This window comes from Rhinopithecus roxellana, chromosome 12, assembly GCF_007565055.1.
Source record: "Rhinopithecus roxellana isolate Shanxi Qingling chromosome 12, ASM756505v1, whole genome shotgun sequence".
NCBI lineage: Eukaryota > Metazoa > Chordata > Mammalia > Primates > Cercopithecidae > Rhinopithecus > Rhinopithecus roxellana.
The window spans coordinates 90,723,833-90,735,828 of NC_044560.1; positions in this window are offsets into that span (position 1 = coordinate 90,723,833).

Below are 11,996 nucleotides of genomic sequence, written 5' to 3' on the forward strand. Positions count from 1 at the left end.
TCAACAAGAATTCCCCAGCAGCTCCTCCATAGGGGCCCGAAGCAAGTGGAATAGTGTGGTGGGGGCAAGGGGAAGACACACTTCTGAGAGGTGGCGGTCACCCCCAAAAGGGACGGCTGAAGTTGTGGCCACAGCGTCTGAGAAAGCTGGGCTCTGGCCGAGGTCCCTAAAGGCCTGGCTTGGTGGCAATGGTGGGTTGTCCCTGGGAATCAGTTCCCAGTTCCCAGTTCACCAGAGGTCGGGTTGTCCTGGGCGGCCAGGAGGCCAGGAAAGGGCTCCTTCTAGACGCTATGGCAGGGCCTCAAAGTGGGAGAAGGAGAGGAAAAGGGAAGACACCCTCCAGCCTCTCTTCCTGGGGCCTCTGCTTCTGACAACACACCAACCTGTTCACTCAGGGAGGGCTCTAGCTGCCCTGTCCTTAGGGAGGGGGACTCGTGGGAAGTTCTCAGATTCCACCGGTCATCCTCAGGCGCCCAGTACCTCAGAGAAGCTCCCAAGGCTCCAGAGGAAGCTGCATGAGAGCATCCTGGAGGTGGACTTCTTGGGCAGGGAAGAGGAGATAGAGGAGGTCTTGGTGTGCTGGGTTAGACATGAGAGAAGTCTTCCTTTTTGCCTGCTACCAGGTCAGGCCCTGAGGGAAGCCACCCTTTCAAGTGGGAGAATGGGGTTGGTCATCTGAGAATAACTGTGCTTCCACCCTCACAGCAAGGCCTGCTTGCTGGGGGACACTTGATTACTTGATGGGGAAGAATGTTCCTGTGCCCCCTTCCACACACATCCACAGACACAACCATTTGGCCAGGTATGCAAACACATACACACAGACAGACTTACAAATACATACTGGTAGGCGCAACTGTCATGAGCGATCAGTACCAGGAAGCCCTGGTTGGTCGCCCCAGCCACAACTATGGACTCTCATTCCAAATGCCCTCAGTACTCACATCACTTCTGCAGGCTCATGCCAGTCAGTGGAAACCTCAACCAACAGAGAAGTTGCACAATCCATGCGCTATGCATTCCCTGGAAAGGCAGAAGTCAAGGAAGCCTCCTGGATGTCTGCCCTGTGTAATTGACTGAGATAGCAAAGATTGGAAGAAAAGCAGGTTTGCAGGGGAAGGTCAAGGGCTCCATGGTGGACATTTCATGTGAGATGTCTTGGATCATCAAAATATAGTGCACAGTTAAATAGAGGGTCTGGAGTTCAGGAAAAGAGGTCTCAGCCGGATATTAAATTTGGACGTCATTAGGTAATTGATGGCATTTAAGGCTATGGGAGCAGATGGGATCACTCAGAAAACGTGGATGGAGACAGAGCAGGAGCCTAGCTAAATATTTGACATTTGGTGAGCACTTATTATAAAACCTGAAACTAATCTAAGTGTTTTGTAAATATGAACTCATTTAATCCTTGACAACTCTATAAAGTAGTAATATTATAATCCCCACTTTACAAGTGAGAAACGACGGCTGAGAGGTAGGGTAACTCTACCTAAGGCCAACAGGCAATAAATGGAAGGGCTGGAATTTAACAAGGCAGTTCAGTTCCAGAGCCAAAACATTAGGCTTTATTACCTTATACAGCACTCCCCCTTCTTTTTAAAATAAAGACAAGGTTTTGCTCTGTCACCAGGCTAGAGTGTAGTGGTGCTGTCATAGCTCACTGAAACCTTGAATTCCTTGGCTCAGATGATTCTCCTACCTTAGCCTCCTGAATAGCTAGGACTACAGGTGTATACCACCATGCTCAGCTAATTAAAATTTTTTTTTTTTTGCCGGGCACGGTGGCTCATGCCTGTAATTCCAGCACTTTGGGAGGCTGAGGCGGGCAGATCACGAGGTCAGGATATCGAGACCATCCTGACTAACACGTTGAAACCCCATCTCTACTAAAAATACAAAAAATTAGCCAGGTGTGGTGGCGGCTGCCTGTAGTCTCAGCTACTCGGGAGCCTGAGGCGGGAGAATGGTGTGAACCCGGGAGGCGGAGCTTGCAGCGAGCAGAAATAGTGCCACTGTACTCCAGCCTGGGCGACAGAGCGACACTCCGTCTCAAAAAAAAAAAAATTTTTTTTCTTTTTGGTAAAGATGAGATCTCACTATGTTGCCCAGGCTGGTCTCCAACTCCTGGGGCCAAGCGATCCTCCCACCTTGGCCTCCCAAAGTGTTAAGATTACAGGAGTAAGCCACTATACCCAGCCGATTATGCAGCTCTTAAACATTGTGATATATTATGTAGTACTGACCCTAGAGCTATGTCATCAATATAATAGCCACGAACCCCCTATGGCTATTAAGTACTTGAAATGTGACTGGTCTGAATTGCTATATGTGCAGTGAGTATGAAATACACACCAGAATTTTTTTAAGTGTCAACTATGTCATTGATATTTTTTGTTATGATTACATGTTGCAATGATAATATTTTATAAATATTGGATTAAATAAAATATATTAGTAAAATTAACTTCCTTTGTTTTTTTTTTTAGGTTTTTAAAAATGTGACTACTAGAAAATGTTAAACTGTTTATTCAGCTCCCATGATGTTCCTATTGGATGGTACTAATCTGGTGCAGGATTTCTTAACCTCAAGACTACTGGCATTTTGGGCCAGATCATTCTTTATTGTGTAGGCCTATTCTGTGGATTGCAGAATGGTAAGCAACCTCCCTGACCTCTACCCACTGGATGTCAGTTATACCCGCTCCAGTTGTGACCATCAGAAATATCTCCAGATAAAATACCAAATGTCCCTTGGGGGAGAAATCGCCCCCAGTTGGGAACCACTAGTCTGGAGAAACTCCAAGATTTAAAGGTTGTAGAAGAGAAAGAGCTGCCAGAGAAGACTGAAAGGGCAGTGGAGGAGAGTGGAGTGTGTGTGTGGGGGTGTGGGCAGGAGCCAAAAGAGTGTTTCAAGGACTTGGTCATGATCCTTTTAAATGCCAGTCAGATCATGTCACTTCCTGCTCAAAACCGTCCACATGCTTCACATCCCATTTGAAATAAAATGCCAACCGCTTACCATGCCCTATACACAGAATGGCTGTAATAACCTGGGCACCTACGAGAGTGAAAGGAGGCAATACTAATAATCATGCCAGGACAGTCCAGGGCACACTTGAGGTACCATCCCCTAAGCTTGGGTCCCTGCCCATCTCTCCAGCTTCATCCCCAACCACTTTCTGCCTTGTCCACCCACCCATGAGAGTCTTCTTGCCATTTATATTGGGCCATTCTCACATTGCAGGGGCCAGAGCTTTGGGCGATGAACATATAGCAACACGTATAATGTGATGTTAGTGATATTAATTGATGCTGTGAAATAAGATAAAGTGAGGTAGAGACATAGGGTAACTGGGGGATTGGTGGCTATTTTACTTAGGGGTCAGGAGATCCTCTCTGAGGATGAATCATTATGCAAAGACCCGAATGGAGAGAGGGAATCTGAGAAGATCTGAGGGAAGAGGATTCCAGGCAGAAGGAACAGCAAGTGGAAAGCCCTGAGGTAGGAACAAGCATGGAATATCAATGGAATGGTGATATGGTTTGGATCTCTGTCCCCATCCAAATCTCCTGTTGAATTGTAATCCCCAATGTTGGTGGTAGGGCCTGGTGGGAGGTGAGGGAGGTGGATTTCTCATGAATGGTTTAGTCCCATCCCCTTGGTACTGTTCTCATGATAGTGAGTTTTCATGGATCTGGTGTTTAAAGGTGTGTGGCATCTCCCCTGCTTCCTCTCTTGTTCCTGTTTTTGCCATGTGACGTGCCTGTTCAACCCCTTTTGCCTTTCACCATAACTGGAAGCTCCCTGAGGCCTCCCCAGAAGCAGTTGCCACTATGCTTCCTGTACAGCCTGCAGAGCCGTAAGCCAATTAAACCTCTTTTCTTCATAAGTTACCCTGAAACACAGGGAGGTTAAGTAACTTACCCCAAATCACACAGCTACTAAGTGGTAGAAATAGGATTCTAACCAGGCAGTCTGGCGCCAGAATTCATGCTGGTAACCACTGCATCCTGCATTAGAGCTGGGTGGACCAATCAGGAGACTCTTAAAATAGGCCAGGCAGTTAAGGACTGGATTGGCGCGATACTGGGTTCCTGTCTGGGTGACTGAATGGATGAAGGTGATGAGCACCAATGGGAAACACTGGAGAAGGGAAGGAGCTCACTATGGACATGCTGTTTGTGAGACCTAGGGCACACCCAAGAGGAGAACCCAGGGAGAGGTCTGGGCTGGAGTAGAGATTTGGTGGCTGAAGACATGGAGTACATGACATAGCTATCCCAAGGAGCTAGTGCAGATCCAGAAGGGAGGGGAACCTAGGCTAGGACCCTGGGAAACAATAACCAAAGATTCTCTGGGAAGAAGGAGGAGAATCCTGCGAGAATGGAGCACCAGGGACCAAGGCAACCAAGAGCCGAGAAAAAGGGCTTGGTCACCAGTCCAGGGGCTCTAAGAGGAAAGAAATGTGATCAGGAGGTCACAGATGCCTTGGGATGAATAAACAGAGGCAAGGGAGGCAGAGGCAAGGGCAGGATGCCATGGACTGGAAGTGTCTGGGGTGGAGGGTTGCGGAAGCAGGTTTAAAAAGGGGGCACGTCAGCCAGGCACAGTAATAGCCTATAATAGCAGCTACTCAGGAGGTTGAGGTGGGAGGATCACCTGAGCCCAGGAGGTCAAGGCTGCAGTGAGCCCTTGATTGCACCAGTGTGCTCCAGCCTGGGCAGCAGAGTGAGACCCCATCTCTAAGGGGAAAAAATAAACAGAAAAAAAGAGGGGCAGGTCCATGAGAGAGGGCACCCCACGCAACTCCAGGGACCAGCAGAGCCTCAGGAGGAATTTGCTCACTGATGGAGGGAGTCAGAAGTAAGGAAAAGGGTGAGAGGCCCAGGAGTAGCAGGCAGCCTCAATCCAAAGGGAAGGAGGACGAGACGGGCCCTCTATTCTACCCTCTGCTCCTTTCTCTCTGTCCCAGAGCTGAGCGAGCTGGAGATTTTCAGCGATGAGTTTCAGTTGCAGCAATACTTTCTCCATCACTGAGCCCACACTAGGTCAGCCCCATCTGCTCTCGAGGCTGGTATTCAGATCACTAAACTGATACAGCCTGGGCTCTGAACAGTTGGCTTGCACATAGACTATACACGGGAACACGATTCCAGAGACCACTGCTGGGCAGGCATCGAGCCTCTAACTGCTGCATAGTGGAGGTATCTGGGGTGTCTCAGAGGAGATGATTGGCATGGAGATGCCCAGGGTGGTGGTTGGTGGTTATTCATTGTGGAATAGTTTATGTCTGTCCTGGCCCCTAGTAAAACAGCAGAGACATACAAGGACTTTTCTGGCCCATGGCCCGGGATGAAGTAGGGGGAAGAAGGGGCCTGGAGCACCCAGGTGCCACTCAGTCTTCCCTCTGCAGGACCTTGTCCTGACTTTGAGCCTAGGGACACTGAGACCCAGAGAGGGATAGAAACATCCCCAGGGCCACACAGTGAGACAGAAAGTGAGCCAGGACAAGAGTGGCCTTTCCGTGCCTTGGTTTTCTCATGGGATGATACCAGAGCCACTCGCTGTACAGGGTTGTTGTGAGGGTTAAATGAGGTAAGATGCAGACAGCAATGCCTGCTGTGGAGAGTGGGTGCTCTAATGATATATTTGGGTTCAGCCTCTGTCTCCATCCACTCTCTCCCCAGGTGGTTCACCTACTCCCTGGCTTTTCCTTCTGTGAGCGAATGATTTGCAAATTTATATCTCAAATACACTTTTTTTCTCAGGTTCAGACCCATAGATCCAACTCCCCAGTCGTTTTCCTTACACTCATGTTGGTCCACCCACATGGCAAGACCTAACCGGGGTGTGCTGGGCCTGTCCTGGACCTCTGCAAGCTCTCTGTGCCACACCCAGATGTCAGGCAGTCCCACCACCACTTTCCTGCTCCCTGTTCCATCCTGAGAACAGTCTGAGCCTCCTTGCTTCCCCCTCCCCCCACACCCTGCTCATCCCAGGCCCTTCCTGTCCTCCCCTTGCCCTCCTCCCCCGCTCCTCTGGGACCCATCGGGCGCTCACTTTCCACCTCCACAGCTGCTGCCACAGCTGGTCACTGACGGAATGTGCAGCTGCTGGGAGCCACATGTGCAGAGCAGGCGGCACACAAGCTACCCCTGGGGCTAGCGAGGGTGGGGGCTGGGACCATCTGTCTGTGTCTGTCTGTCTATAACACACACATGCATGTACACCCACACACTTCCAAGCTCCTTCTCTAAGTAAGGTGATAAACATGTTGGTTTGGTTCCCTTCCCTGTCCCTGGGCTGCAGAGTTCATGCTCTACTTATCTGGGCCCCTGAGAGCAAAGCAGCTGGGCTGGCCCTGCTGTCTTGAAGCTTATACACTCCCACCCCTACATTCAGGCAGTACAAGTCCCGCAGGAGCCACACAGGGGCGGAATGGCAGACTGGGTGTTCAGAGCCTCCCTAGCTTTCCCAGGCCCTGGGGGATGGCCCACCATGGAGGAAGCCAGAAGCTTCGGGCACATTCCAGAGTCCCCTTGGCAGCACCCAGAGGCTCTGGAGGCGTGGCAGCCTGTGGGCAGGGCCAGCAGCATCTGTGCTGGTTCCCACACTCTGGCCTCTCTGGAATCTTGCATATTTCTCTTCCGTGTATGCGTGATGTCAGCCGGACAAGGACACTGGGGGAGGTGGGAGGGGAGGGACTGAGCTTCCTGAAGTCAGATGGCCATGGGGGTGGGGGTGGGAGCTGGGGGAGGGCCTGGTCCCTGCCATTGGGCACACAGTGCGAAGAGGACGCCCTGGCCTCCAGCTCCCGGGCCTGACCCAGAGGGACAGCTGCTGCAGACTGTTGGGTAATCATGCTCCTTGCAGCAGATTCTCTCGAAGGAGATGTGAGTTATGCACTCTCCTGGCAGCCACAGAGGGTGCATGTTTTGCAACATCACCCAGCAAGCAGGTAACAAGTTGATAGCCTTGGGCTGTGGCTATATTATTCTCACAATGGGATGAGCTTTATACCACTTGGAGCTTCATAGGGCTTCTAAGGGGAACTTGGCCAGAGGAATGAAAGAATGAAGATTCATGGGTAGGTAGGTGCAGCAAACAACCATGGCACTCCTTTACCTATGTAACAAACCTAGGCTGGGCGCAGTGGCTCACGCCTGTAATCCCAACACTTTGGGAGACCTAGATGGTTGGATCACCTGAGGTCAAGAGTTCAAGATCAGCCTGACCAACATGGTGAAACCCTGTCTCTACTAAAAATACAAAATTAACTGGGTGTGGTGGTGCATGCCTGTAATCCCAGCTATTTGGGAGGCTGAGGAAGGAGAATCACTTGAACCCAGGAGGCAGAGATTGCAGTGAGCCGCACTCCTGGGTTCAAGTGGCACTGTACTCCAGCCTGGATGGCAGAGCAAGACTTTGTCTCAAAAATAAAACCCCCCAAAACACTGCACATTCTGCACATGTATCCCGAAACTTTAAATTAAATTTTAAAAAAAGAATGAAGATTCAAATTGCTATGGTCTGAATATGCCTCTCCAAAATTAATATGGTGAAACCTAATCACCAGTGTGATGACATTAGGAGGTGGGGCCTTTGGAAGGTTATGAGATCATGAGGGTGGAAGCCCATGAATGGGATTAGTGTCCTTATAATTAGTGTCCTTATAAAAGAGGCCCCAGGCCAGGTGTGGTGACTCATGCCTATAATCCCAGCACTGGGAGGCCAAGGCGGGCTGATCACCTGAGGTCGGGAGTTCGAGACCAGCCTGACCAACATGGAGAAACCCCGTCTCTACTAAAAATACAAAAATTAGCTGGGCGTGATGGCGCATGCCTGTAATCCCAGCTACTCGGGAGGCTGAGGCAGGAGAATCACTTGAACCTGGGAGGCAGAGGTTGCAGTGAGCCAAGATAGCGCCACTGCATTTCAGCCTGGGTGACAAGAGCGAAACTCCACTTCAAAAATAAATAAATACATAAATAAATAAATAAAAATTAAAAAAATAAAATAAAAGAGGCCCCAGAGAGCTAGCTCACCCCTTCTACCATTTGAGGACACAGCTAGAAGGTACCATATATGAACCAGGAAGTGGAACCTCACCAGATACCACATCTACCAATGCCTTGATCTTGGATTTCGCAGCCTCCAGAACTTTGAGAAATAAGTTTCTGTGATTTATAAGCCACCCTGTTTATGGCATTTTGTTGTAGCAACACAAATGAGCTAGGGCACAGATTAAGTCAGGTGAAATGTGGTGTTTCAGAGGGAATGGCACTGAATTTAGAGAAATAGCCTGGCATTCAATTTCCTTTCTGAATCTAATTGTGTGTGTCCTCAGACACATCACTTCCCCTCTCTAAGACTTAGTTTCTTCCTCTGCAAGATGTGGATGAGAATATTTCAGTCGTGCCTTCCCTGCCCAGAACAGAAAACGGTAGAGTGAGGGGAACCAGTATTTTTTGCCTCTGTAGGAAACAGATGGTTCTGCTTCTTAGGGAGGTCCCCATTAAAACCACTCCTCAAATGTATCCCCCAGAGGAACTCAAATGACAGAAGATGATTTGTACTACCCTGAGGTTCAGGGGGACATAGCTCAAACAAACTTAGTGTAAGCTCAACATTTCTTTTGTGCGTTTTATCTTTAAAATAACATGAGAGAGTCAGTATAATGTAGCACTTAAGAGACACGCTCTGGGCCGGGCATTGTGGCTCACGCCTGTAATCCCAACACTTTGGGAGGCTGAGGCAGGAGGATCACAAGGTCAGGAGATCGAGACCATCCTGGCTAACACGGTGAAACCCTGTCTCTACTAAAAATACAAAAAATTAGCCAGGTGTGGTGGCGGGCGCCTGTAGTCCCAGCTGCTGGGGAGGCTGAGGCAGGAGAATGGCATGAACCCAGGAGGCAGAGCTTGCGGTGAGCCGAGATTGCGCCACTGCCCTCCAGCCTAGGCACACAGGGAGACTCCACCTCAAAAAAAAAAAAAAAAAAAGAGACACACTCTGGAGCCAGACAACTTGAGTCTAAATAAAGCTCTGCCACTTGTTAGCTGTGGACCTTGAGTTAGTTACCTTACCTCTCTGAGCCTCAGTTTCCTCATCTGTAAAATGGTGATGATAAGGGATAATAATAGTATTTACCTCATAGGGTTGTTGTGAGAATTAAATGAATGTATAAAGTGTTTAGAACAGAGTCTAGGCCGGGCGCGGTGGCTCAAGCCTATAATCCCAGCACTTTGGGAGGCCGAGACGGGCGGATCACAAGGTCAGGAGATCGAGACCATCCTGGCTAACACGGTGAAACCCCGTCTCTACTAAAAATACAAAAAAACTAGCCGGGCAAGGTGGCGGCGCCTGTAGTCCCAGCTACTCGGGAGGCTGAGGCAGGAGAATGGCGTGAACCCGGGAGGCGGAGCTTGCAGTGAACTGAGATCTGGCCACTGCACTCCAGCCTGGGTGACAGAGCGAGACTCTGTCTCAAAAAAAAAAAAAAAAAAAAAAAAAAAACAGAGTCTATTCCATTCACTATTATGATGTGAATTTGTAATTTTATTCCTTGAGTTACTTGTTTATAAAAATAATGTTTCCTTTTTTTTTTTTTTGAGATGGAGTCTCGCTCTGTTGCCCAGGCTGGAGTGCAGTGGCGTGATCTTGGTTCACTGCAACCTCCACCTCCTGGGTTCAACCAATTCTCCTGCCTCAGCCTCCTGAGTAGCTGGGACTACAAACACATGCCACCATGCCCAGCTAATTTTTGTATTTTTAGTAGAGATGGGGTTTCATCATGTTGGCCAGGATGGTCTCAATCTTCTGACCTCGTGATTCATCTGCCTCAGCCTCCCAAAGTGTTGGGATTATAGGCTTGAGCCACCACTCCCGGCCAAAACTAATGTTTCTTTAAATGACCTATTGGCAAATAAAACTGGCTACTAGTAAGCACAAGAGAAAAACAGAACACATAGGCCTCAGGTCATGGATGATCTTTGCAAGTTGAAAAGGGAGTGCACACGGGAGGAGAAAGAATTATGTCTGTGATTTCTTTATCTGGTTACTCCTTTGTTTTTTTGTTCCAGCTCCAAGCCACAGTCACATCTGGATCACATCATGGGGCTTTTATTCCCAAATCCAGTCCAAGACCATGTCAAAAACTAGAGGATTCATTTATGGCAGCAGAGGCTGGGGCTGATATCCAAGGCCTAGGAAGGAGGGGGTGTTGGGATGCCACCCTTCCCCCAACCCCTGCTTTTCCCTCATCTTGGACATGGGCCACTGGTTATAAAACAGGGCAAACAGCCCTGGGACCACTGGCCTTACGGACATTATAAAAATTTTACCATGAGACTAAGACATCTCAGAACACAGTTTCGATGATGTCCCCAAGTAGGTGACTCCAAGGCCCCTGAAAGAATGTTGGACAGGAGGTGTGAGGAAGGAAGTAGATGAAGAATCATATTTCTCTCCATCCCTGGTGACTGCGTGGGGACAGGTGGGAAACTGAGGGGACTTCAGGTTGGAGAATCCAGGAGAAACATTCAAGTCTAGTCTTGCCACGGGGCAGAAGAATGGTTAACATAATGTTGGGGGCCCCAGGTGTACCAGACTGTGATGGAGGTATAATAATATGTGGTAGCCAGCCGCCAAGATGGCCCCTAATCATCTCCACTTCCTGATATTCACCTCTTTGGGTAGTCCCCTCTCACCTTGTAACAGGGTTTGTCTGTGTGACCAATAGAATATGCTAGAAGTGATGACATGTCACTTCCAAGGCTAGGTCATAAAAGATGGTCTGGCTTTTGCCTTGCTCTCTCTTGGATTACTCACTCTCAGGGAAGCCAACAGCCATGTCATGAGGACACTCAGGTAACATTGTGGCGAGGAACTCTGGTCATCTGCCAATAGCCATGTGAATGAGCCATCTTGGAGGCAGCTCCTCTAGCCCTAGGTAAGCCTTCCATTGACTGCAGCTCCACCTGGCAGCTTGACTACAACCTCACGAGAGACTCTGAATAAGAACCGCCCAGCAAAGCCACCCTTGGATTCCTGCTCTGCAGACACTTTGAGGGGCAGGAAGATCCTGGAGTGTAGGAAGACCCTGGGGTGCAGGAAGAAGAATGATATGAGGGTTGGAGTCTGAGTTATCCCCTTCTTCCTTCATCTCACCATCCTCTTATCTTTTCTTCCCCCACTCCATCCCCACCCTTGGTGGTTCCAGATGGGAACACCGAGTCCATGTGAGGAGCCCTGTTAGGGGAAGCTTGCCTTCTGATGGTCTCAGGCTGCTGTCCATTGCGGAATCTCCCCTCAGGGTGGTCTTCATGTGGTGGGACAGATTCTACAGAAAGACCCCAGCTCTAATGGATAAATCGGGTCCCAGGCCTGCTCATTACCCACATCACCATTAGCATTTCATGAGGTCCCATATGCCAGTTTGTGAATACAATTATGGGGAAAAAACAAGACAATGTAAGTTAATTAAAACCTTCTCCATTTATTTGAATGGCTTTTAAGAAGCAGAAGCACATGTAAAATTAAGATATAGGACATGCATGAGAAGTGACAGGGACCCACACTGACAAGCACTCAGCACCCTTTATCATGTGACCAGGTAAATGCTACAAAGAGCCAGACAGGTCTGGATCGATGGGGTGTGCTACTAGCAGGACAAAGAGGGCAAAGCTGGGAGAAGTACAAGCAGTCTTATCCCCAGACAAGGGGAGTCACAAAGATGAAGAAACACATGCTCTAACCATTTACGGAGGCACTTAGGTTTATCATAACAAACAACCTGGAGAGGTTGGGTGATGAGGAAGACTGAGGCAGCAAATGCTATCAAAGCAAAGGGCTTCTGACAGGTAGATACAAGCAACACTATGCGTACAGTTTAATTTTTCATCATGTTCTATATTGGAGGTTACTGACATGCTCTCAAGTAGAAACCAGAAGTTAAGTATATGTGCGCTATTACTTTAATAAAGAAGTTTGT